This window comes from Haemaphysalis longicornis, unplaced genomic scaffold, assembly GCF_048455015.1.
Source record: "Haemaphysalis longicornis isolate Haplotype H1 unplaced genomic scaffold, Haemaphysalis longicornis Haplotype H1 scaffold_1, whole genome shotgun sequence".
NCBI lineage: Eukaryota > Metazoa > Arthropoda > Arachnida > Ixodida > Ixodidae > Haemaphysalis > Haemaphysalis longicornis.
Genome location: NW_027526203.1, coordinates 341,694,132 through 341,713,532, shown reverse-complemented (window position 1 = coordinate 341,713,532; position 19,401 = coordinate 341,694,132). Strand labels below are relative to the sequence as shown.

Below are 19,401 nucleotides of genomic sequence, written 5' to 3'. Positions count from 1 at the left end.
AGAACAAGGCGCTTCGGGACTGCGTGCTTGTCCTGGGGCTCCACTCGCTGTGGAGGGCCCGAGTGGATGCAGTGGAGTGCGCCAGGAACCCCAGGCCTACCTGGAGGCACTTCACGGCAAAGGCTGAATGGACAGTGAGCGTGTTGGGGGCATCAGATTCTGACACGGAGCTCCGCGACTCACTGCAAAAAGGATGCCAAGCACTGCAGCGCTTTAAAGAAAAAGAGATGCAGCGCTGGCAATGGCTGTGATCTTGCCTCACTAGTACTTTGTAGAGACGCTTTTCCCCTCTGAACAGGCTTTGTACATCCTTGCCCAGAGTTTACACTCATATGTGAACATGTTACCTTCACACGATTCCCAGTTCATGTACTCTGATATTACACTGTCTCAGGATATCATATTTTCCTGCTTGTTTGTTCGTTGTTGCCACCGCAGTCCCACTACGTTGCTTACTCTGCGGCTCAAGTGAAGGCACGCCTAAAGGTGATTGGAGTCCCTGCGGCGACAGTATGTACGCGTACCAGCATTGGTCACCGCATCGAGCGTGCCAGTGCATTATGTATATATGTATATCCTTGTAAATAAAAAATTGTGTTTGGGGGAAAAAAAAAAGGGGGCATAGCTCAGTGGTAGAGCATTCGACTGCAGATCGAGAGGTCCCCGGTTCAAACCCGGGTGCCCCCTGAGCGGTAGTTTTTGTTTCTTTTCCCGGTAATATGAATCTCAGGAAGAAGTCTTAGTGCTCGACATTGTGGCCCGGGGGCATAGCTCAGTGGTAGGATTCTGCTTCCGGCCGCGCTAGTGTGCGGACGCGGGATGATTGGCTCCTCAGGAGCGGTGAATGCGGCCATGTCTGGCCGCGGAAACAGGTTTTTTGGACAGGAATCGGAAGATTACCCCGTGAGTTTGCCAATGCTGCCAACAGGTCGGTGTGTTTTAAACACCATTTTTCTACATGCGGACGTTCGTGCGAGGCCTTATCGTGTCGAAGATTTCAGGGACACTTTGGCTCGTTTGGAACTGCTCCCCGAGGTGCTTGCCTTGGGGGCGTATCAAATGAACCACGTATGGGCCCTGACATTCAGGGACGAAGGCGGCGTAAAGCGCATGCTCGCAGCCACCGACGTGAAGGTGAAGGAGCGCCGGTGCCTCGTCATCGATCCGGCGAACCAAGATGTGCGGATGAAATTGCACTGGATTCTTTACAACGTGCCGGACGAGGAGGTGCGAGCGGCGCTGCTACCGTACGGGCGTGTCGTCGACATCGGACGTGAGAAGTGGCGGGTCAAGGGCATGAACGAGAAAGTTTCGACGACGCGGTCGGTGACCCTCAGGCTCAACGCCGGCGTGAGGATCGACGACCTGCCGCACGAGCTCCGGGTTGCGGGCGGCCAGGCGCTCGTGGTCGTTCCAGGCCGGGCCCCGCAGTGCCTCCGCTGCTCGGGGACGGGCCATATGAGGCGCGACTGCAAGGTGCCTCGCTGCACGGTCTGCCGCCGCTTCGGTCACGAAGCGACACAGTGCGTGCGGAAGTATGCACATGTGACCGGACCTGTCGGAGACGCGGACGCGGCCGAAAACCGAATGGACGAGGAGGAGGCGGAGGCGGCCGCGGCCGGTGGAGGTGGTGCGTCCGCACCCGGGGACCCTTTGGCGGAACCAGGCGTGGAGGACGTAAATGCTGCGCCCGCGGAGCAGCAATCGACCTCCCAGAACGACCCTACGCCAGTGGCACCTGTGCGGGACGCGAAAAGTGAGGAGTGTGTTGGGGCAGGTTCGACGAACACCGCCTTAACTCGTGAAGTGCGTGACGCCGGCGACGGTGACGGAGACGACCCGGAAGCCACCGTCAAGCGGCCGCGTAAGGAGGACGACAAGCGTGAGGACTCTGGTGACTCCGGCAACGTCAAGGCAAGTGTGGGAGGGGTTATGCTGAGGCGTCCAAGCTTCAAGCCAAAGCCCAACACCACGCCTTATGACAGAGGACATGCAACGGGGAAGCCACCGTAAGCGAAACGTTTGCTGTTTTTTGGGGAGAGGTCTTCGAGTGAGCGTTACGGCACGGACAACACTTTTTCTTTTTTTGAGGGGTAGAAAAGGGGGCGGGGCCAGTGTTTCTGTAACGCGTGTGTAACAATGTGCGACGTGCCTTCATCTTCCATTCATGCGGTGTTCATATCATCTGCGTTGTGCCACCCTTAATGTACGCGGTCTTTCTGAGCGCAAACGTCAAATTCAATTGTACAGACTCATCAGCGAAAGGCAGTTAGACGTCGTGGCCTTTCAGGAGACTAAAGTACAGACCGAGCAAAGCACGGAAAGGATGGTGGGGGTGTTCAATTCCAGTTATGAAGTCTGTGTCAGCCATGCCGTTGGTTTATCGGCTGGGTGTCTCATTTTAATACGTCGGAGCAGCGGCGCAGTAGTGCAAAACGTGATGTCCAGTTTGTCTGGGCGCTTTCTTATTTGTGATTTTATTTTTGCCTCAACAGAATGGCGTATTGTTTGCGTGTACGCGCCGACAAAAGCCGATGAAAGAAAAGTGTTTTTCGAAGAATTACGGGCGTGGCTTGGCACAGAACGGGTTGTCGTGTTAATGGGAGATTTTAATTGTGTGTGCTCGGCTCGCGATAAATCTACTTGTACTCCTTATCGCGACGGAAGCACGATTGCATTGACTGGTATCGCGGCAGATTTTGGTTTGGAAGACGTGGGGGATGCGTTGGAATGTAAGACGCAGATCCAATTCACCCACTTTCAAGGCACGAGCCACGCAAGATTAGACCGAGCATATATTTCGTTAGAACTTCTGCCGGAGTGCTCGGAGTATAGTGTTACACCCGTGTCGTTCAGCGACCATTGCCTAGTGTCGTTCTTGATTGGAAAGCGCAAAGATAAAAAGTCGTTCAACTGGGACTTGTGGAAAATGAACAGCTTATTGTTGAAGGATGAAGAATTTGTAAAAGAAGTGACGAAAAAGATTAGGAACCTTGAACAGGATACATGTGACTGTGCCTTTAAGTGGGAGAACTTCAAAGCAGAAATTAAGATGTCAGCATTGGAAAGGTCAGCTGCCTTAAATTATGAGAAAAGAAAAAAGGAAGCCCTGCTTAGAGCAAACCTGGAGACGCTTTCTGCACTAGAGTGCAAGTCACCTGGACTGTTCAAGGAAGACATTAAAACTTTGAAACATCAGATAGAGGCTATAGAACAAGGAAAATATCATGGCGTGATAGTGCGAGCTCGTGCGGAAAAGTTCATGTTAGGGGAAGCCCCTACAAAAAGAGCACTTAGCTCTGAAAAGAGATACGCTACCCGCAACTCTATCTCGGAAATAGAGTATAAAGGGCAGGTTCTCGATGAGCAACAAGCAATTAGCAATGCTTTTTGTGAGTTTTATGATGGTTTGTTTTTGTGTCAACCTGTAGACTTAGAACGATTTAAGGACAATTTTTTAAATTTGTTGTCGACGATAGATGAAGAGGTAAAAGAAAATTTAGAATTACCAATTACAGCAGAAGTTAGGAAGGCTATCGATGAATTAAGTCCTGGAAAGTCTCCAGGCCCTGACGGGTTGTGCACTGCGTTCTACAAAGCTTTCCGCAATCACCTAAGTCCAGTGTTATGTTACCTGTACACAGAAGCGTACACACTAGGAAGACTTCCACCATCGTTTTCACAATCGCACACTGTTCTCATACCCAAAACAGATGTAAAAGAAGAGCTCAGAAAAGTTACTGCGTATAGGCCGATATCTTTAACGAATGTAGATTATAAAATATTAATGAAAGTCTTAGCAAGGAGGTTACAGAGCGTGATAATAGACATAGTAGGCGAACACCAAACATGTGGAATAAAAGGAAGGTCTATAACTAGTAATATACACATAGCACGGAGCATTCTCGAGTGTTGTGACGGAATGGATGAGGTTGTAGCCATGCTACAAATAGACCTTGAGAAGGCCTTTGATAAGGTCTCACATGAGCTACTCTATACTATTTTGGAAAACATAAACCTAGGAAAAGTAATAACGGAGGGCGTAAGAATGGCGTATAAGGAGTGTTCAACAAGGCTGGTAATAAATAAGTCAGTGAGCCGTCAAATAACTGTCACGCGTTCAGTGCGGCAAGGATGCCCGCTGTCCCCTTTGCTCTTTTGTTTGTACATCGAGTCGTTTTGTGCTAGCATAATAAACAGCAATAATATTCATGGTTTCCAGTTGCAGGCGTGCGAGGTCCGTGTATTGGCATACGCGGACGATATCGCTTTATTTTGTCGAGACAGAAAAAGTATTAGCAATGCAGTTGCGTTGCTTCAGACATTTTGTGAGTATACTGGGAGCTCTGTAAATTGGAGCAAGTGCATGGGATTCTGGCATGGCAATTGGGACGTAACCCCTAGTGTCTTTGAAGGTATGAACTGGCAGGTTGTGCCGGTCAAATACTTAGGCGTGCCACTTGAAAACTACAGAGATAGCGATCCGTACTGGCGAAGCCAGACGACTGCGATGCGTGATAAAGCGGAAAAGTGGGAAGGGAAGGGGCGTGCGCTGTCGATGTTTGCGCGCGCAACGGTGTGCAACATATTTTTGTTCGCGAAACTTTGGTACGTTTTGCAAGTGATTCACTGTTCTCGCGCTAATGTTCAGCGGCTGCATCGCGTTTGTGCTGTTTTTGTTTGGGGTTCGTCCTGGGAAAGGACGAGTAGGACGAATCTTTTTCGAAGAGTACGCGAAGGCGGTTTATCGCTCTCGCATCTTTTTTTGAGACAAGTGGTGAATCGTTTTTATTTCTTGCGCGAGGTAAAGGACCCCTTCCTGCGCACTGTTATTCAAGTCAGGTTAGGCAGGCTATTGCCCCAATTTATTGTTACGTCATGTCAAAGCTACAATGGAGGAGTACACGGGTATTTGAAAGAAGTTGTTCAAGCGACACAATTTCTTTGTGTACGGTTCTCTATGGAGTACTTGAGTGCTGTGTCGAAGAAAAAGTTGTATAAAGACCTTGCTGAAATCTGTTTTCCTGTTCCTTTATACCGATCCATGTTTCCGGTGGGACCCGGGCAGAACGTTTTGAAACGTGTAAAAGCTATGGCCATTCCCCCGGGTGTTAAAACATTTTTCTTTAAACTGCACTGTGGAGTGTTACCAGTTAAAACATGGATGTCAGAAAAGGGTCTGTTTGTGCCATGGAGTGTGGACTGTTCTTTGTGTAAAAAGCCCGAGACGGTGGAACATGTTTTTTTGGATTGTTGGGATGGGGTGTTTTTGTGGGACGTTCTTCAGCGAACATTGAAAAAGGAGTTTCCGTTGAGCCCTTATGGCATCCGGTTTCTGGCAGTGCAAGACGATAATGGAGTGCCTTACGACCTAGTGATGTTGCTGGTCCTCCACGGAATATGGAGGTCTCGAATGGCGTTTCGGCACTCTGACGTAGACGGAAGGCCAGCAAGGCAGTATTTCTGTGAGAGTGCCCAACGTATTGTAGAAATGTGGAAGAGTCAGAACTGTACTCCTGAATGGTTGCATGAATTTGAAAAGGTATTGTCTATGCCCCGTTTTTAGTTATGTAGCGCTGACTTGAGTGAAGTCAGCGATTTTATCATATGTACCGTTGTTTCTGGATTTTGTTTGAAACCGGCAATAAAGAAAAAAAAAGCATTGCTCAGTGGTAGAGCATTCGAATGCAGATCGAGAGGTCCCCGGTTCAAACCCGTGTGCCCCCTGAGCGGTAGTTTTTGTTTCTTTTCCCGGTAATATGACTCTCAGGAAGAAGACTTAGTGCTCGACATCGTGGCCCGGGGCATAGCTCAGTGGTAGAGCATTCGACTGCAGATCGAGAGGTCCCCGGTTCAAACCCGGATGCCCCCTGAGCGGTAGTTTTTGTTTCTTTTCCCGGTAATATGACTCTCAGGAAGAAGTCTTAGTGCTCGACATCGTGGCCCGGGGGCATAGCTCAGTGGTAGAGCATTCGACTGCAGATCGGGAGGTCCCCGGTTCAAACCCGGGTATCCCCTGAGCGGTAGTTTTTGTTTCTTTTCCCGGTAATATGACTCTCAGGAAGAAGTCTTAGTGCTCGACATCGTGGCCCGGGGCATAGCTCAGTGGTAGAGCATTCGACTGCAGATCGAGAGGTCCCCGGTTCAAACCCGGGTGCCCCCTGAGCGGTAGTTTTTGTTTCTTTTCCCGGTAATATGACTCTCAGGAAGAAGTCTTAGTGCTTGACATCGTGGCCCGGGGGCATAGCTCAGTGGTAGAGCATTCGACTGCAGATCGAGAGGTCCCCGGTTCAAACCCGGGTGCCCCCTGTGCAGTAGTTTTTGTTTCTTTTCCCGGTAATATGACTCTCAGGAAGAAGTCTTAGTGCTCGACATCGTGGCCCGGGGGCATAGCTCAGTGGTAGAGCATTCGACTGCAGATCGAGAGGTCCCCGGTTGGTTCAAACCCGGGTGCCCCCTGAGCGGTAGTTTTTGTTTCTTTTCCCGGTAATATGACTCTCAGGAAGAAGTCTTAGTGCTCGACATCGTGGCCCGGGGGCATAGCTCAGTGGTAGAGCATTCGACTGCAGATCGAGAGGTCCCCGGTTGGTTCAAACCCGGGTGCCCCCTGAGCGGTAGTTTTTGTTTCTTTTCCCGGTAATATGACTCTCAGGAAGAAGTCTTAGTGCTCGACATCGTGGCCCGGGGGCATAGCTCAGTGGTAGAGCATTCGACTGCAGATCGAGAGGTCCCCGGTTCAAACCCGGGTGCCCCCTGTGCAGTAGTTTTTGTTTCTTTTCCCGGTAATATGACTCTCAGGAAGAAGTCTTAGTGCTCGACATCGTGGTCCGGGGGCATAGCTCAGTGGTAGAGCATTCGACTGCAGATCGAGAGGTCCCCGGTTCAAACCCGGGTGCCCCCTGAGCAATGGTTTTTGTTTCTTTTCCCGGTAATATGACTCTCAGGAAGAAGTCTTAGTGCTCGACATCGCGGCCCGGGGGCATAGCTCAGTGGTAGAGCATTCGACTGCAGATCGAGGGGTCCCCGGTTCAAACCCGGGTGCCCCCTGAGCGGCAGTTTTTGTTTCTTTTCCCGGTAATATGACTCTCAGGAAGAAGTCTTAGTGCTCGACATCGTGGCCCGGGGGCATAGCTCAGTGGTAGAACATTCGACTGCAGATCGGGAGGTCCCCGGTTCAAACCCGAGTGCCCCCTGAGCGGTAGTTTTTGTTTCTTTTCCCGGTAATATGACTCTCAGGAAGAAGTCTTAGTGCTCGACATCGTGGGCCGGGGGCATAGCTCAGTGGTAGAGCATTCGACTGCAGATCGAGAGGTCCCCGGTTCAAACCCGGGTGCCCCCTGAGCGGTAGTTTTTGTTTCTTTTCCCGGTAATATGACTCTCAGGAAGAAGTCTTAGTGCTCGACATCGTGGCCCGGGGGCATAGCTCAGTGGTAGAGCATTCGACTGCAGATCGAGAGGTCCCCGGTTCAAACCCCGGTGCCCCCTGAGCGGTAGTTTTTGTTTCTTTTCCCGGTAATATGACTCTCAGGAAGAAGTCTTAGTGCTCGACATCGTGGCCCGGGGGCATAGCTCAGTGGGATTCTACTTCCGGCTTCCGAGCGGAGCGGTCGCAGAATGTCTGGCTCCAGCAATGGGGCGTTTTCAGCGAGCCTTTCGGGCCGCGGCAACAGGATTGAAGATGACTCTCAGGAATATGCTATCGTTTTGCCACCACTGCCAACAGGACCAGTTGTTTTAAACACAGTTTTTTTCCATGCCGATATGAGGGGACGGCCTTATCACGTCGAACATTTCCGAGACGCGCTAGTGGAAAGAGGCCTGCTTGGCGAAGTGCTCGCGCTCGGCCCGTATCAGATGAACCACATCTGGGCCGCAACTTTCAAGACTCCGGACGCCTCACAGAAAATGCTCACCGAGACAGAAATTGTTGTGAAAGGACGAAAGTGTGTTGTTATCAACCCGTGCAACCGTGACGTCCGTGTGAAGCTTCACTGGTTGCTTCACCACGTACGAGACGACGACATCAGAGTGGCTTTCTCCCCGTACGGCAGCATCATCGAGGTGAGCAGGGAAAAGTGGCGCGCGGAGGGTTGTGGCAGCCAGTGCAGCATGACACGTGTAGGCGTGCTCAGGCTCAAGGCTGGTGTGTCGCCCGAGGACATCCCTCATGAACTACGTATCGCCGGTGCCAAGGCGCTTGTGGTGGTGCCAGGAAGGGCCCCGCTCTGCCTTCGGTGCCAACGCACAGGCCACATCAGGCGTGAGTGCCGCGTTCCGCGGTGCACCTCATGCCGCCGCTTTGGGCACGAAATGGCTGAATGTGTGAAAACCTATGCGACTGCTGCCTCCCGGACGTACAATGAAGACAAGCGTGAGCTCGTGATGGACGAGGCCGAAGCGGAGGAAATGTCTGGTGAGGAAACCAAGGATACGCCCCCTGAGCCAACGCCCACTAAGCAAGTCAAGGACCAACACACTGCTCCCAAAGAAGATCCAAGCACCGAAAACAATCAGCTTGAAGCTGCACATGCATCGCAAGCTGACGACGTTGGAAAAGGACAGCGCGATGCCACCACGACAGGCGCGGTTTCAACTACTGAGGAGCCAGAGCCCATGGACAACCAGGAATCCGGCGCCAGCAACACCACGGCCAAGCGTCAGCGAGAGGGAAACAATGGCGACGGCGTGAGCACGGAGGTCACGGTTCCCGATGAACCGCCACCGAAGTCGGCGCCAGGACGACGCTCATCATTTAAGCCGAAACCAACGATACCACCAGACCGAAGGACCGCTTCGACACCGTGGGCGACGAAGCCACCATAACTGAAAATGCTGTGCGCACCCGGACAATCGGCACGACACACGCGGGATGCCACGCACCGGGATCGTGGTGTCGAGGTATGTGAAGCAGCCGCCTCCAATAAGCGAACAATACTTTCGGAAAGACAATACGTAGCTCTGAGTGCGCTGTCACATGCTTCGACTGAAAGGTGAGCATTGTCTGTGAGGTCCACTTGCTCCATTTTTTCCCATGGCGCCAAATGTAAAGGCTAACCTTCGCGTAGGCACGTTGAACGTGCGCGGATTGTCGGCGAAAAGGCGGCAGCATCAAGTCAAACGCCTCCTCATAGAGAACAGCCTAGACATTCTTGCAGTGCAAGAAACTAAAATTGAAAGCGAAGAGCAAACGGATCGCATGGTGCTTGTTTACGGTGCATTGTACAATGTTTGCGTTTCCCATGCGGTAGGCACGTCTGGTGGATGCGCATTGTTTCTCAGTAAGGCTATCGGCATTGATGTTGAGCATGTTGTCGCATGTAGTGAAGGCCGCATGATTGTGTGTGATTTTCGCTTTAGCGGTTCAAACTGGCGGGTTGTATGTGTGTATGCCCCTACCCGATCGAATGACAGACAGAAATTTTTTGAGAAAATTGAGCCCTACCTTAACTGCGAGAGAAATGTTTTTCTGCTAGGCGATTTCATTTGCGTCTGTAACCCACCCGATAGAGTTGCAAATTTGCCCATCCGCGATACGAGCGCTTTGTACCTCAATTCGGTGATGCAAGAACTAAACTTTGAAGATGTGGGCTGCCTACTATCGGGCGGGAAACCCACCGAGTATACACATTTTCAAGGACATAGCCATTCCAGGCTAGACAGGATATACGTATCCGCGTGTCTGGTGCCTTTATGCTGCGATTATGAGGTCAAACACATAAGTTTCAGCGATCACAGCTTAGTGACGTTAGACCTGGGATATGGCAAAAGAAAACATAAATTCAACTGGTCTTTGTGGAAGTTTAATGCAAAGCTTCTCCAAGACGACGCTTTCGTCGATAAAGTAAGTCAAAAACTGAAAGCGCTGTTGGACGCAGAGCAAACGGACATCACACCAAAGTGGGAAAACTTTAAACATGAAGTTAAAATAGACGCTATTGAAAGGTCTTCCACACTACGGCATGAGGAGAGGAAAAAAGAAAAAGAACTACAGCTACAACTCGAATTTCTTTTAAGCGTCGAAACAACACAGCCGGGGAAGTTCACAGAAGCTATTAGAGAGGTGAAGGCGCAACTTGAACTGATAGATGCAGATAGATACAGAGGGGCTGCAATACGCGCCCGGGCAGAAAAATTATGGTTAGGAGAAGCGCCAACAAAGCGCTCGCTAGGCGAAGAAAAAAGATACGCAAGGCAGAATGAAATCACGGCAATAGACTACAGCGGACAAGTTACGCAAGACAGCGATACGATCTGCCAAGCGTTCGTACAGCACTATCACGAACTGCTAGGGAAGGGGCGGGACCTTGAAGACGGGTTTAAAAGCTGCTTCTTATCGACGATGCCTAAGTTAGACGACAAAGTAACAGAATACCTGGAAGGTCCAATAAGTGTATTCGAAATTGAGAAGGCCATTGACGAACTGAGTACGGGAAAATCCCCTGGACCGGATGGCTTAGGGGCCAGTTTCTACAAAGCGTTTAAGGGTGAACTGGGACTGATCCTTTACGCCGTGTTAAAGGAATCATATCAGAAAAAAATGTTGCCAAAATCGTTTAGACACTCGCATGTCGTTCTAATTCCAAAGAGCAACGACCCGATTAAGTTATTGTCAGTTAAGGGCTTTCGCCCTATTAGTCTCACCAACGTCGATTATAAAATTTTTATGAAGGTTTTAGCGAGTAGGTTGCAAGCAGTAATAACATATATTGTGGGGCCACACCAAACGTGTGGAATAAAAGGGCGCTCTATTCAGACCAACATTCATGTGGCCAGGAGCATCCTAGAGTGCGTGGACTCGCTGGGTGGGCACGTCGCTGTTCTACAGCTTGACTTAGAAAAGGCGTTCGATCGCGTTTCACACAAAATTCTTTTTGATATTCTGGAGCACGTGAATGTCGGTTCCGTCATCTTAGAAGGCGTCAGAATGAGCTACTCGGACTGCTCAGCCAGTCTTATTATAAACAAGAAAATAACCAGCAGCTTCCAAATCCTGTCATCCGTTAAACAAGGATGCCCTCTGGCACCTTTACTCTTTGCCCTCTACCTCGAGCCTTTTTGTTTGAAGGTAATTTGCAATGACAGCGTGCGCGGTTTTAGACTTCATGAAAGTGAGGTCAAAATTCTCGCCTATGCTGACGACGTGGCCCTTATGTGTGCTGACAAAGAAAGCGTTCTCGAAGCAGTGAATGATGCGGTCATGTTTTGCAAACAGACCGGTAGTGAGATCAACTGGGATAAAACCACAGGGTTTTGGCACGGTGCGTGGGACAGCACTCCAGCCTCTTTTGCAAATGCACAGTGGACCACTATACCCTCACGATACCTGGGAGTGCCGCTTGACCAGTATCGTGACACGAACGAATACTGGGCAGCAGAGACAGAACGGGTGAGGGGGAAAGCAGGTAAATGGGGCGGTCGGGATTTATCAATGTTCGGCCGTGCAACTGTGTGCAATTTGTTTCTGGTGGCCAAAATTTGGTATGTACTGCAAGTGCTATACATGACAAGGCTTCATGTGCAAAAGTTGCATAGAGTCTTTGCCGTATTCGTCTGGGGTTCCACGTGGGAGCGCACAAGTCGCACAAACCTGTTCCGTTCCGTGAGAAGTGGCGGCTTGGGTTTGGTACACTTATTCTTAAGACAAGTTGTCTCACGTTTTGTTTTTCTACGCGACCAAAGAGATGTCTTTTTGCGCAGTGTAATTCAACTCAGGCTGCGTGATGTTTTGCCAGACTTTGTCGTGTCGTCTTATGTTGTGGGGGGATCGACTGCACGGGGCTATTTAAGAGAAGTTGTTCTGGCATACCAGTTCTTAAAGGCGCGGTTTTCAATAGAATACCTCAGTACTGTACACCGAAGACGACTGTACAAAGATTTGATTGACGTGACACTGCCGGTGCCTTTGTACCGGTCCCTACATTGCGCAGGCCCAGGACAAGACGTTCTAAAAAGAGTTAAAAAAATGCCAGTCCGGTCCTCAACGAAGTCCTTTTTCTTTCAACTGCACAGCGGTACTTTGCCAGTGAAACCTTGGCTTCAAGAGAAAGGGCTTTATGTTCCCTGGGGCATCGACTGCATTATCTGTCGTAAACCGGAGACAATCGAGCACATATTTCTTGACTGCAGCGATGCCGTATTTCACTGGGACATCCTGCAAAGAACTTTAAAAAAAGATCTACCAATAAGCCCTTATGGCATACGGTTTTTGCCAACCGAAAACGACGAAGGTGTGCCTTATGACATGTTCCTTGTCCTCAGCCTGCACAGTATATGGAAAACGCGTATGGCAGTGCGTCACGCTGATGTCAACGCACGCCCGGCGAGGGAATACTTCAAGGAAAGCGTCGCTTTTGTAAGAGATGTTTTCGAGGCCCAGAGTGAACCACCAGCGTGGATGAACGTATTGAACGAACTGGTATCCCTCAAGCAGTTTTAACCCACACGCACTTGCCAGAGGTCGGCAAGTGCTTTTAAGCTTGTGTTGTGCAAAAGTTGTATTGCATGTTTTGTACCAAGCCGGTAATAAAGAAAAAAAAAAAAGGGGGCATAGCTCAGTGGTAGAGCATTCGACTGCAGATCGAGAGGTCCCCGGTTCAAACCCGGGTGCCCCCTTAGCGGTAGTTTTTGTTTCTTTTCCCGGTAATATGACTCTGAGGAAGAAGTCTTAGTGCTCGACATCGTGGCCCGGGGGCATAGCTCGGTGGTAGAGCATTCGACTGCAGATCGGGAGGTCCCCGGTTCAAACCCGGGTGCCCCCTGAGCGGTGGTTTTTGTTTCTTTTCCCGGTAATATGACTCTCAGGAAGAAGTCTTAGTGCTCGTCATCGTGGCCCGGGGGCATAGCTCAGTGGTAGAGCATTCGACTCAGTTCGGGAGGTCCCCGGTTCAAACCCGGGTGCCCCCTGAGCAGTAGTTTTTGTTTCTTTTCCCGGTAATATGACTCTCAGGAAGAAGTCTTAGTGCTCGACATCGTGGCCCGGGGGCATAGCTCAGTGGTAGAGCATTCGAGTGCAGATCGAGAGGACCCCGGTTCAAACCCGGGTGCCCCCTGAGCGGTAGTTTTTGTTTCTTTTCCCGGTAATATGACTCTCAGGAAGAAGTCTTAGTGCTCGACATCGTGGCCCGGGGGCATAGCTCAGTGGTAGAGCATTCGACTGCAGATAGAGAGGTCCCCGGTTCAAACCCGGGTGCCCCCTGTGCAGTAGTTTTTGTTTCTTTTCCCGGTAATATGACTCTCAGGAAGAAGTCTTAGTGCTCGACATCGTGGTCCGGGGGCATAGCTCAGTGGTAGAGCATTCGACTGCAGATCGAGAGGTCCCCGGTTCAAACCCGGGTGCCCCCTGAGCAATGGTTTTTGTTTCTTTTCCCGGTAATATGACTCTCAGGAAGAAGTCTTAGTGCTCGACATCGTGGCCCGGGGGCATAGCTCGGTGGTAGAGCCTTCGACTGCATATCGGGAGGTCCCCGGTTCAAACCCGGGTGCCCCCTGAGCGGTGGTTTTTGTTTCTTTTCCCGGTAATATGACTCTCAGGAAGAAGTCTTAGTGCTCGCCATCGTGGCCCGGGGGCATAGCTCAGTGGTAGAGCATTCGACTCAGTTCGGGAGGTCCCCGGTTCAAACCCGGGTGCCCCCTGAGCGGTAGTTTTTGTTTCTTTTCCCGGTAATATGACTCTCAGGAAGAAGTCTTAGTGCTCGACATCGTGGCCCGGGGGCATAGCTCAGTGGTAGAGCATTCGAGTGCAGATCGAGAGGACCCCGGTTCAAACCCGGGTGCCCCCTGAGCGGTAGTTTTTGTTTCTTTTCCCGGTAATATGACTCTCAGGAAGAAGTCTTAGTGCTCGACATCGTGGCCCGGGGGCATAGCTCAGTGGTAGAGCATTCGAGTGCAGATCGAGAGGACCCCGGTTCAAACCCGGGTGCCCCCTGAGCGGTAGTTTTTGTTTCTTTTCCCGGTAATATGACTCTCAGGAAGAAGTCTTAGTGCTCGACATCGTGGCCCGGGGGCATAGCTCAGTGGTAGAGCATTCGACTGCAGATCGAGAGGTCCCCGGTTCAAACCCGGGTGCCCCCTGTGCGGTAGTTTTTGTTTCTTTTCCCGGTAATATGACTCTGAGGAAGAAGTCTTAGTGCTCGACATCGTGGACCGGGGCATAGCTCAGTGGTAGAGCATTCGACTGCAGATCGAGAGGTCCCCGGTTCAAACCCGGGTGCCCCCTGAGCGGTAGTTTTTGTTTCTTTTCCCGGTAATATGACTCTCAGGAAGAAGTCTTAGTGCTCGACGCCGTGGCCCGGGGGCATAGCACAGTGGTAGAGCATTCGACTGCAGATCGAGAGGTCCCCGGTTCAAACCCGGGTGCCCCCTGAGCGGTAGTTTTTGTTTCTTTTTCCGGTAATATGACTCTCAGGAAGAAGTCTTAGTGCTCGACATCGTGGCCCGGGGGCATAGGTTAGTGGTAGAGCATTCGACTGCAGATCGAGAGGTCCCCGGTTCAAACCCGGGTGCCCCCTGAGCGGTAGTTTTTGTTTCTTTTCCCGGTAATATGACTCTCGGGAAGAAGTCTTAGTGCTCGACATCGTGGCCCGGGGGCATAGCTCAGTGGTGGGGATTCTGCTTCCGGTAGCGCTAGCGTGCGGCGGCAGAATGTCGAGCTCCGCCCAAGGAGCGGCTTCAGCGGGTCTTTCGGCCCGCGGTAACAGGATATTTGCCCAGGATGCTGATGATTACCAAGTACTTTTGCCACAGTTTCCTTCAGGTCAGTCGGTTTTGAACACGGTTTTTCTTCATGCCGACATGCGTGCCAGGCCTTACCGCGTTGAGGACTTTCGGGACGTTTTGGCTCGTCTGGAACTGCTCCCCGACGTCGTGGCGTTGGGGGCGTACCAGATGAGTCACGTTTGGGCAGTGACGTTCCAGTCGGCGGAGGGTGTAAAGAAGGTTTCTGCGCCCGCTGATATCAAGGTGAAGGATCGTCGGTGCCTTGTTATCGACCCGTCTAATCAAGAAGCCCGCCTCAAGCTTCACTGGTTGCTGCACAACGTGCCGGACGACGCCCATCGCGCTGCGCTGGCGCTCTACAGACGTGTCGGCGAGGTGCGCGGGGAGCGGTGGCGCGTCGAAGGCATCCAAGACAAGGGCTCGACACTTCGTACGGTGACCCTCAAGTTGAAGGCGGGCGTGACCATCGACGACCTGCCGCACGAACTTCGTGTGGCGGGTGACAAGGCCCTCGTCGTCGTCGCCAGAAGGGCCCCGCAGTGCTTACGTTGCAACCTCAAGGGGCACGTCAGGCGAAAATGCAAGGTTTCGAAGTGTTCTTCGTGCCGTCGCTTCGGGCATGATGCAAGCGCCTGCGTTAAGTCCTATGCCAGCGTCACCGGTCCAGCGAGGGAGGACGACCTCCGCGAAAACCTCATGGACGAGGCAGAAGCGGAGGAGACAGCTGCAGGAGTAGCCGACAAGGTGGTGAAGGAGTCGACGTCGGCAGAGCGGGTCGAGGCCGAGGCTGGCCAGCGCGTTCCTGAAAAGGAGCAGCCGGTCCAGCCGAAGACGCCTCCCCCTCACGTCTCGTCGAACGAGGCCAACGGCACCGGAGCGGCAAGTCAGGGGACGACGGAGGTGTCGGCTCTAGCAGCCGAAGCCGTGCAAATGGACCTGAGTGGGGCCGTGGCAAAGCGACAGCGCGAAAGCAACGACACAGGTCAGGGTGACGGACTCACCAGCAGCGAGCAGCCCCCGGCTAAGGCGGCTTCAGTGAGACGTCCGAGCTTCAAGCCGAAGCGCAACGTCCCACCAGACCGAACGAAAACTCCGGCTCCGCCCACTTAGCCAGCACGTCAATACGAAAGGTAGTCGCCGTCCTGTTCCTCAGTGTTTGTTGCTGCGCTGCTGTTTTGAACCGCCAACGAACTAAACGCAACAGCGTAGTTGGGTCAAGGCAGTATTTTTGGAGTGGGTATTGTGTTCCTGATGTTTATCCTTTGATCTTTAGGTTTGGCTGGGGGGAGTGTGGCAGTGTCTATTTGCAGCGGCCGTGAATCCCGCGGGCCATACGAATGTTTTATAAGTGTGGGTTTTTGGAGCGTGTATCGGATGTTTGCAGTTGACGAAGCGTCGTCCTTTTTCGTGCTGCATGAATGTAAGTGTTGTGCGATAAGTCTAGCTCCCTCCTAAACATGGTTTACTTGAGCAAACCAATGCGCATCGCCACGCTTAACGTCAGGGGATTTTCGGATCGGAGACGTCAAAATCAGGTCTATCGACTCGTAACAGATGAGGATTTGGACATCGTGGCCTTGCAAGAGACCAAAGTTGGGAGGGAGGACCAGACGGATCGTATGGTGCGGCCCTTTATTGCGCGCTATGATGTGTGCGTGTCGCATGCGGTCGGGTTTTCTGCGGGTTGCGCACTTCTAATTCGGAGAAGCTTAGGGGCCGCTCTAAAGACCGTCACCGCCTCGGAAACGGGGCGGTATGTTGTGTGCGACTTGGAGTATTGTTCCAATGAATGGCGTGTAATGTGTGTCTACGGGCCCATCAATACAGCCGAAAGGAAGGCTTTCTTTGAAGAAATGCGTCCATGGTGTGAGACGGAACGGCTCTTAATTTTAATGGGTGATTATAATTGTGTTTGCTCAGCGCGCGACAAAAGCAGCCCGACCAATTGCGGAGACGCCAATACGGCGGTACTGAATGAGATAGTTGCCGGCTGCGCCTTGAAGATGCAGGTGGTAGCATGAGCAACGCAAGCACCGTTCGCTGTACACACTTTCAGGGCAATAGTGCTTTCAGGGAAATAGTCATGCGAGGCTCGACAGGGAGAATCTTTCCGTAGAACCCGTACCTGAATGGGACATTTACGAAGTGATCCCCGTCTCATTTAGCGACCATTGTCTGGTGTCGTTAACGCTACGTGGAAAAATGGAAACGCGTTCTCCCGGCGTTTGTGGAAAATGAACAACAAACTTTTACAAGGTGATGAATTCGTCGAGGCGGTTGACGCATGCGCACGAGCCTCTTTTCGAAGCGCAGACGTGACGAACTTCATTCGGAAGTGGGAGCTGTTGAAACCGGAGGTTAAGCTAAAAGCCCTGGAACGTTCTTCCGCAATGAAGAACGACGAGAAAAAGAAAAGCCATGCTACGGAACAATCTTGATGCTCTTATTAAAGAATGTAAATAGCCGGGGCCGTGCAGAGAAGACATACAGAATGTTAAAGCATAGCTCGAGCTGTGGCAAGAAAAAAAACATTTCCTGGACTACCCAAGAACAACCGGTAGGCACTAGGGTTTATATAATTGTATGTATGTAAATACCTTTTGCACTTACACAGCTCATTTTTGCGCTGTTATTCTTTAAGAGTCATGTTCAACGTGTATATTTCAAATTATTTTTATGTCTGCCGTGTACAAAGTAGCATTCACGTTATCAATTTTTTTTTCTTTTTGTTACTTTTGTTGTCCGCACTGTTTTTTTTAAAACTCGTAATATATCTGTTATTAAAAACTATTACTGTTGGAAAGCCCCATTCTCTCTCTATCATTTCATAACTTACACTTTAGCATCCATCATTTTCTGTGGCAAGGAAAAAAAATACTTCCTTGACTACTTAAAAACAACCGGTAGGTACTAGTGCTTATATAATTGTATGTACGTAAATAACGATTGCGCTTACAGAGCTCATTTTTGTAGTATTACTTTGTCAGGGCTTTATGTTCAAATGGTATATTTCATTTTTTTATGTGTACCGTGTGCAAAGTGGCAATCATGTTTTCATCATTTTTTTCGTTTTGTTACTTTTTGTTTTGCTAATATTTTATAAAATTTGTAATAAATCTGTCGTTTTCAATTATTACTATAGAAAGACCTATTTGTTCTCTGTCATGGCATCTGACACTTGAGAATCAATCATTTTCTGTGGCAAGAAAAAAAATATTGCCTCGAACACCCAAAAACAACCGATTTTTCCGCTGTCACGAAAGTGTTGAAGGGCTTTCAGAGCGACATGTTCGACAGTGTGTGTCACTCTAATTCCCCGCCAATGACCGGTTGCCGGTTTATGCGTCCACAAGATGGGAGTAGAGGGAGGGGGGGCACGCGTAGCTGAAGGTTTCATGCCCTTACTGATGACATGTCCGTTGTGTGTGCGTGAGGTTTAAACATGGCCGCCAAACAGCCCAATGTGACCGGTTTGGTGTCCTCAATGGTAGAGTGGATTGGGTTGGTGTGTCACAAACAATACGATGTCTAAGACGCTGGAGGGAAAGAGACAGCTCTACGTTTGTCCGCTAGGATAAATGTCGGGTCTTTCCAAATTTATTAAGGTAATTGGCTAGGAAGTATGCTCAGTCGTAAATTACAAACGTGTTTTGTTTCGTGCCCTCCGTGGAGGGCGTGCAGCTTCGCAGGTAATCCGCTTTCAGAAGCTTCTCATCGTAACGTCAGTACGTCACGTGGGTTTTCCTTTCCCTGAGCCGCTGCTATAAAACGGCCAGGTTCACAAACTAAAGCGTTTACTACCACGGCGATCTGTGCCCTGTGTTGTTATACTCGGTGACAACTTAAGAACGGCACCGGAAGTTGCCGCTGTGCCTTATCACCGTAGCCGGATGTTTCTCCGCGCGGCGCAAGTAGGGCGTTACTGGGAATATTTTGAACATGGCGCGAGCCGTTCCCGTGATTTTTTGGACTTAATATGCTTATAAACGACTCCAGTGACGACAAACAAACTGCGTGAGACAAAGTAGACGATATCACGCATTCATAGCAAACCCCTTTCAAAATGCGCGCGCACTGACGTCACGGGTCCGGCGCTTTGGCGGAGAGATACACTACATGAGGTGGTGCCGTTCTTGAGTTGTAACCGAGTATAGTCCGGCCACCCTCAGGCCCCGCCGGCGCAGGCGGGCTAGCAATGGCGACGAGTATCGAACCAGCCTTTTGACGGTTACGGAGGCAACCACCAATTTGCGGAAATGTCGGGCAAAATGCCACAGTTCGACGACGCCAACGATAAGTGGACTCGTATGTTATCCACATTCAATCGTACATCGAAGCAAACGGCATTGTAGATGATGCTAAGAAAGGAGCGCTTCTCGTCTCGGCACTCGGCACAAAAACCATAGATGTGTTAGGTGGGCGTTGTGCGCTGCGTAAGGTTAATCAGTTTTCCTACGCGGAAAAGGTGAAGTTCTCGGAAGAATTTTTCGCACCAAAGCCGAACGAGATAGCGGAGAGATTCAAGTTTTTCAGTCGAATTTAAAAGCAGTACGAAACTGCTCAAAGGTTCATTTTGGAACTCCGAAGCTTGGCCGACAGATGCAACTTCGGGGAAATGTTGGACCGCAGGCTACGGCACAGATATTTTGCGGAATTCGAAGTGTCGAAACCCAAAGGGCCTTGCTT

The 19,401-nt window shown here is 50.7% G+C and overlaps 25 non-coding genes across 25 annotated transcripts; all 25 read left to right on the top strand.

Annotated features, from left to right (window-relative positions):
- The first annotated feature begins 615 nt into the window (after nt 1–615).
- Trnac-gca (transfer RNA cysteine (anticodon GCA)) lies at nt 616–687 on the top strand. The gene has a single exon. It is a non-coding gene; the product is annotated as a tRNA-Cys (tRNA).
- Nucleotides 688–5,800: 5,113 nt separating this feature from the next.
- Trnac-gca (transfer RNA cysteine (anticodon GCA)) lies at nt 5,801–5,872 on the top strand. The gene has a single exon. It is a non-coding gene; the product is annotated as a tRNA-Cys (tRNA).
- Nucleotides 5,873–5,946: 74 nt separating this feature from the next.
- On the top strand, nt 5,947–6,018 carry Trnac-gca (transfer RNA cysteine (anticodon GCA)). Its single transcript has one exon. It is a non-coding gene; the product is annotated as a tRNA-Cys (tRNA).
- Nucleotides 6,019–6,091: 73 nt separating this feature from the next.
- On the top strand, nt 6,092–6,163 carry Trnac-gca (transfer RNA cysteine (anticodon GCA)). The gene has a single exon. It is a non-coding gene; the product is annotated as a tRNA-Cys (tRNA).
- A 74-nt stretch (nt 6,164–6,237) lies between these two features.
- Nucleotides 6,238–6,309, top strand: Trnac-gca (transfer RNA cysteine (anticodon GCA)). The gene has a single exon. It is a non-coding gene; the product is annotated as a tRNA-Cys (tRNA).
- A 74-nt stretch (nt 6,310–6,383) lies between these two features.
- Nucleotides 6,384–6,459, top strand: Trnac-gca (transfer RNA cysteine (anticodon GCA)). Its single transcript has one exon. It is a non-coding gene; the product is annotated as a tRNA-Cys (tRNA).
- Nucleotides 6,460–6,533: 74 nt separating this feature from the next.
- On the top strand, nt 6,534–6,609 carry Trnac-gca (transfer RNA cysteine (anticodon GCA)). Its single transcript has one exon. It is a non-coding gene; the product is annotated as a tRNA-Cys (tRNA).
- Nucleotides 6,610–6,683: 74 nt separating this feature from the next.
- Nucleotides 6,684–6,755, top strand: Trnac-gca (transfer RNA cysteine (anticodon GCA)). The gene has a single exon. It is a non-coding gene; the product is annotated as a tRNA-Cys (tRNA).
- Nucleotides 6,756–6,829: 74 nt separating this feature from the next.
- Trnac-gca (transfer RNA cysteine (anticodon GCA)) lies at nt 6,830–6,901 on the top strand. The gene has a single exon. It is a non-coding gene; the product is annotated as a tRNA-Cys (tRNA).
- A 74-nt stretch (nt 6,902–6,975) lies between these two features.
- On the top strand, nt 6,976–7,047 carry Trnac-gca (transfer RNA cysteine (anticodon GCA)). The gene has a single exon. It is a non-coding gene; the product is annotated as a tRNA-Cys (tRNA).
- Nucleotides 7,048–7,121: 74 nt separating this feature from the next.
- Nucleotides 7,122–7,193, top strand: Trnac-gca (transfer RNA cysteine (anticodon GCA)). Its single transcript has one exon. It is a non-coding gene; the product is annotated as a tRNA-Cys (tRNA).
- A 74-nt stretch (nt 7,194–7,267) lies between these two features.
- On the top strand, nt 7,268–7,339 carry Trnac-gca (transfer RNA cysteine (anticodon GCA)). Its single transcript has one exon. It is a non-coding gene; the product is annotated as a tRNA-Cys (tRNA).
- Nucleotides 7,340–7,413: 74 nt separating this feature from the next.
- Trnac-gca (transfer RNA cysteine (anticodon GCA)) lies at nt 7,414–7,485 on the top strand. Its single transcript has one exon. It is a non-coding gene; the product is annotated as a tRNA-Cys (tRNA).
- A 5,055-nt stretch (nt 7,486–12,540) lies between these two features.
- On the top strand, nt 12,541–12,612 carry Trnac-gca (transfer RNA cysteine (anticodon GCA)). The gene has a single exon. It is a non-coding gene; the product is annotated as a tRNA-Cys (tRNA).
- Nucleotides 12,613–12,686: 74 nt separating this feature from the next.
- On the top strand, nt 12,687–12,758 carry Trnac-gca (transfer RNA cysteine (anticodon GCA)). The gene has a single exon. It is a non-coding gene; the product is annotated as a tRNA-Cys (tRNA).
- Nucleotides 12,759–12,977: 219 nt separating this feature from the next.
- On the top strand, nt 12,978–13,049 carry Trnac-gca (transfer RNA cysteine (anticodon GCA)). Its single transcript has one exon. It is a non-coding gene; the product is annotated as a tRNA-Cys (tRNA).
- Nucleotides 13,050–13,123: 74 nt separating this feature from the next.
- On the top strand, nt 13,124–13,195 carry Trnac-gca (transfer RNA cysteine (anticodon GCA)). Its single transcript has one exon. It is a non-coding gene; the product is annotated as a tRNA-Cys (tRNA).
- A 74-nt stretch (nt 13,196–13,269) lies between these two features.
- Trnac-gca (transfer RNA cysteine (anticodon GCA)) lies at nt 13,270–13,341 on the top strand. Its single transcript has one exon. It is a non-coding gene; the product is annotated as a tRNA-Cys (tRNA).
- Nucleotides 13,342–13,415: 74 nt separating this feature from the next.
- On the top strand, nt 13,416–13,487 carry Trnac-gca (transfer RNA cysteine (anticodon GCA)). Its single transcript has one exon. It is a non-coding gene; the product is annotated as a tRNA-Cys (tRNA).
- Nucleotides 13,488–13,706: 219 nt separating this feature from the next.
- Trnac-gca (transfer RNA cysteine (anticodon GCA)) lies at nt 13,707–13,778 on the top strand. Its single transcript has one exon. It is a non-coding gene; the product is annotated as a tRNA-Cys (tRNA).
- Nucleotides 13,779–13,852: 74 nt separating this feature from the next.
- Nucleotides 13,853–13,924, top strand: Trnac-gca (transfer RNA cysteine (anticodon GCA)). Its single transcript has one exon. It is a non-coding gene; the product is annotated as a tRNA-Cys (tRNA).
- A 74-nt stretch (nt 13,925–13,998) lies between these two features.
- Trnac-gca (transfer RNA cysteine (anticodon GCA)) lies at nt 13,999–14,070 on the top strand. The gene has a single exon. It is a non-coding gene; the product is annotated as a tRNA-Cys (tRNA).
- A 73-nt stretch (nt 14,071–14,143) lies between these two features.
- Trnac-gca (transfer RNA cysteine (anticodon GCA)) lies at nt 14,144–14,215 on the top strand. Its single transcript has one exon. It is a non-coding gene; the product is annotated as a tRNA-Cys (tRNA).
- A 74-nt stretch (nt 14,216–14,289) lies between these two features.
- On the top strand, nt 14,290–14,361 carry Trnac-gca (transfer RNA cysteine (anticodon GCA)). Its single transcript has one exon. It is a non-coding gene; the product is annotated as a tRNA-Cys (tRNA).
- Nucleotides 14,362–14,435: 74 nt separating this feature from the next.
- On the top strand, nt 14,436–14,507 carry Trnac-gca (transfer RNA cysteine (anticodon GCA)). The gene has a single exon. It is a non-coding gene; the product is annotated as a tRNA-Cys (tRNA).
- The last annotated feature ends 4,894 nt before the right edge of the window (nt 14,508–19,401 follow it).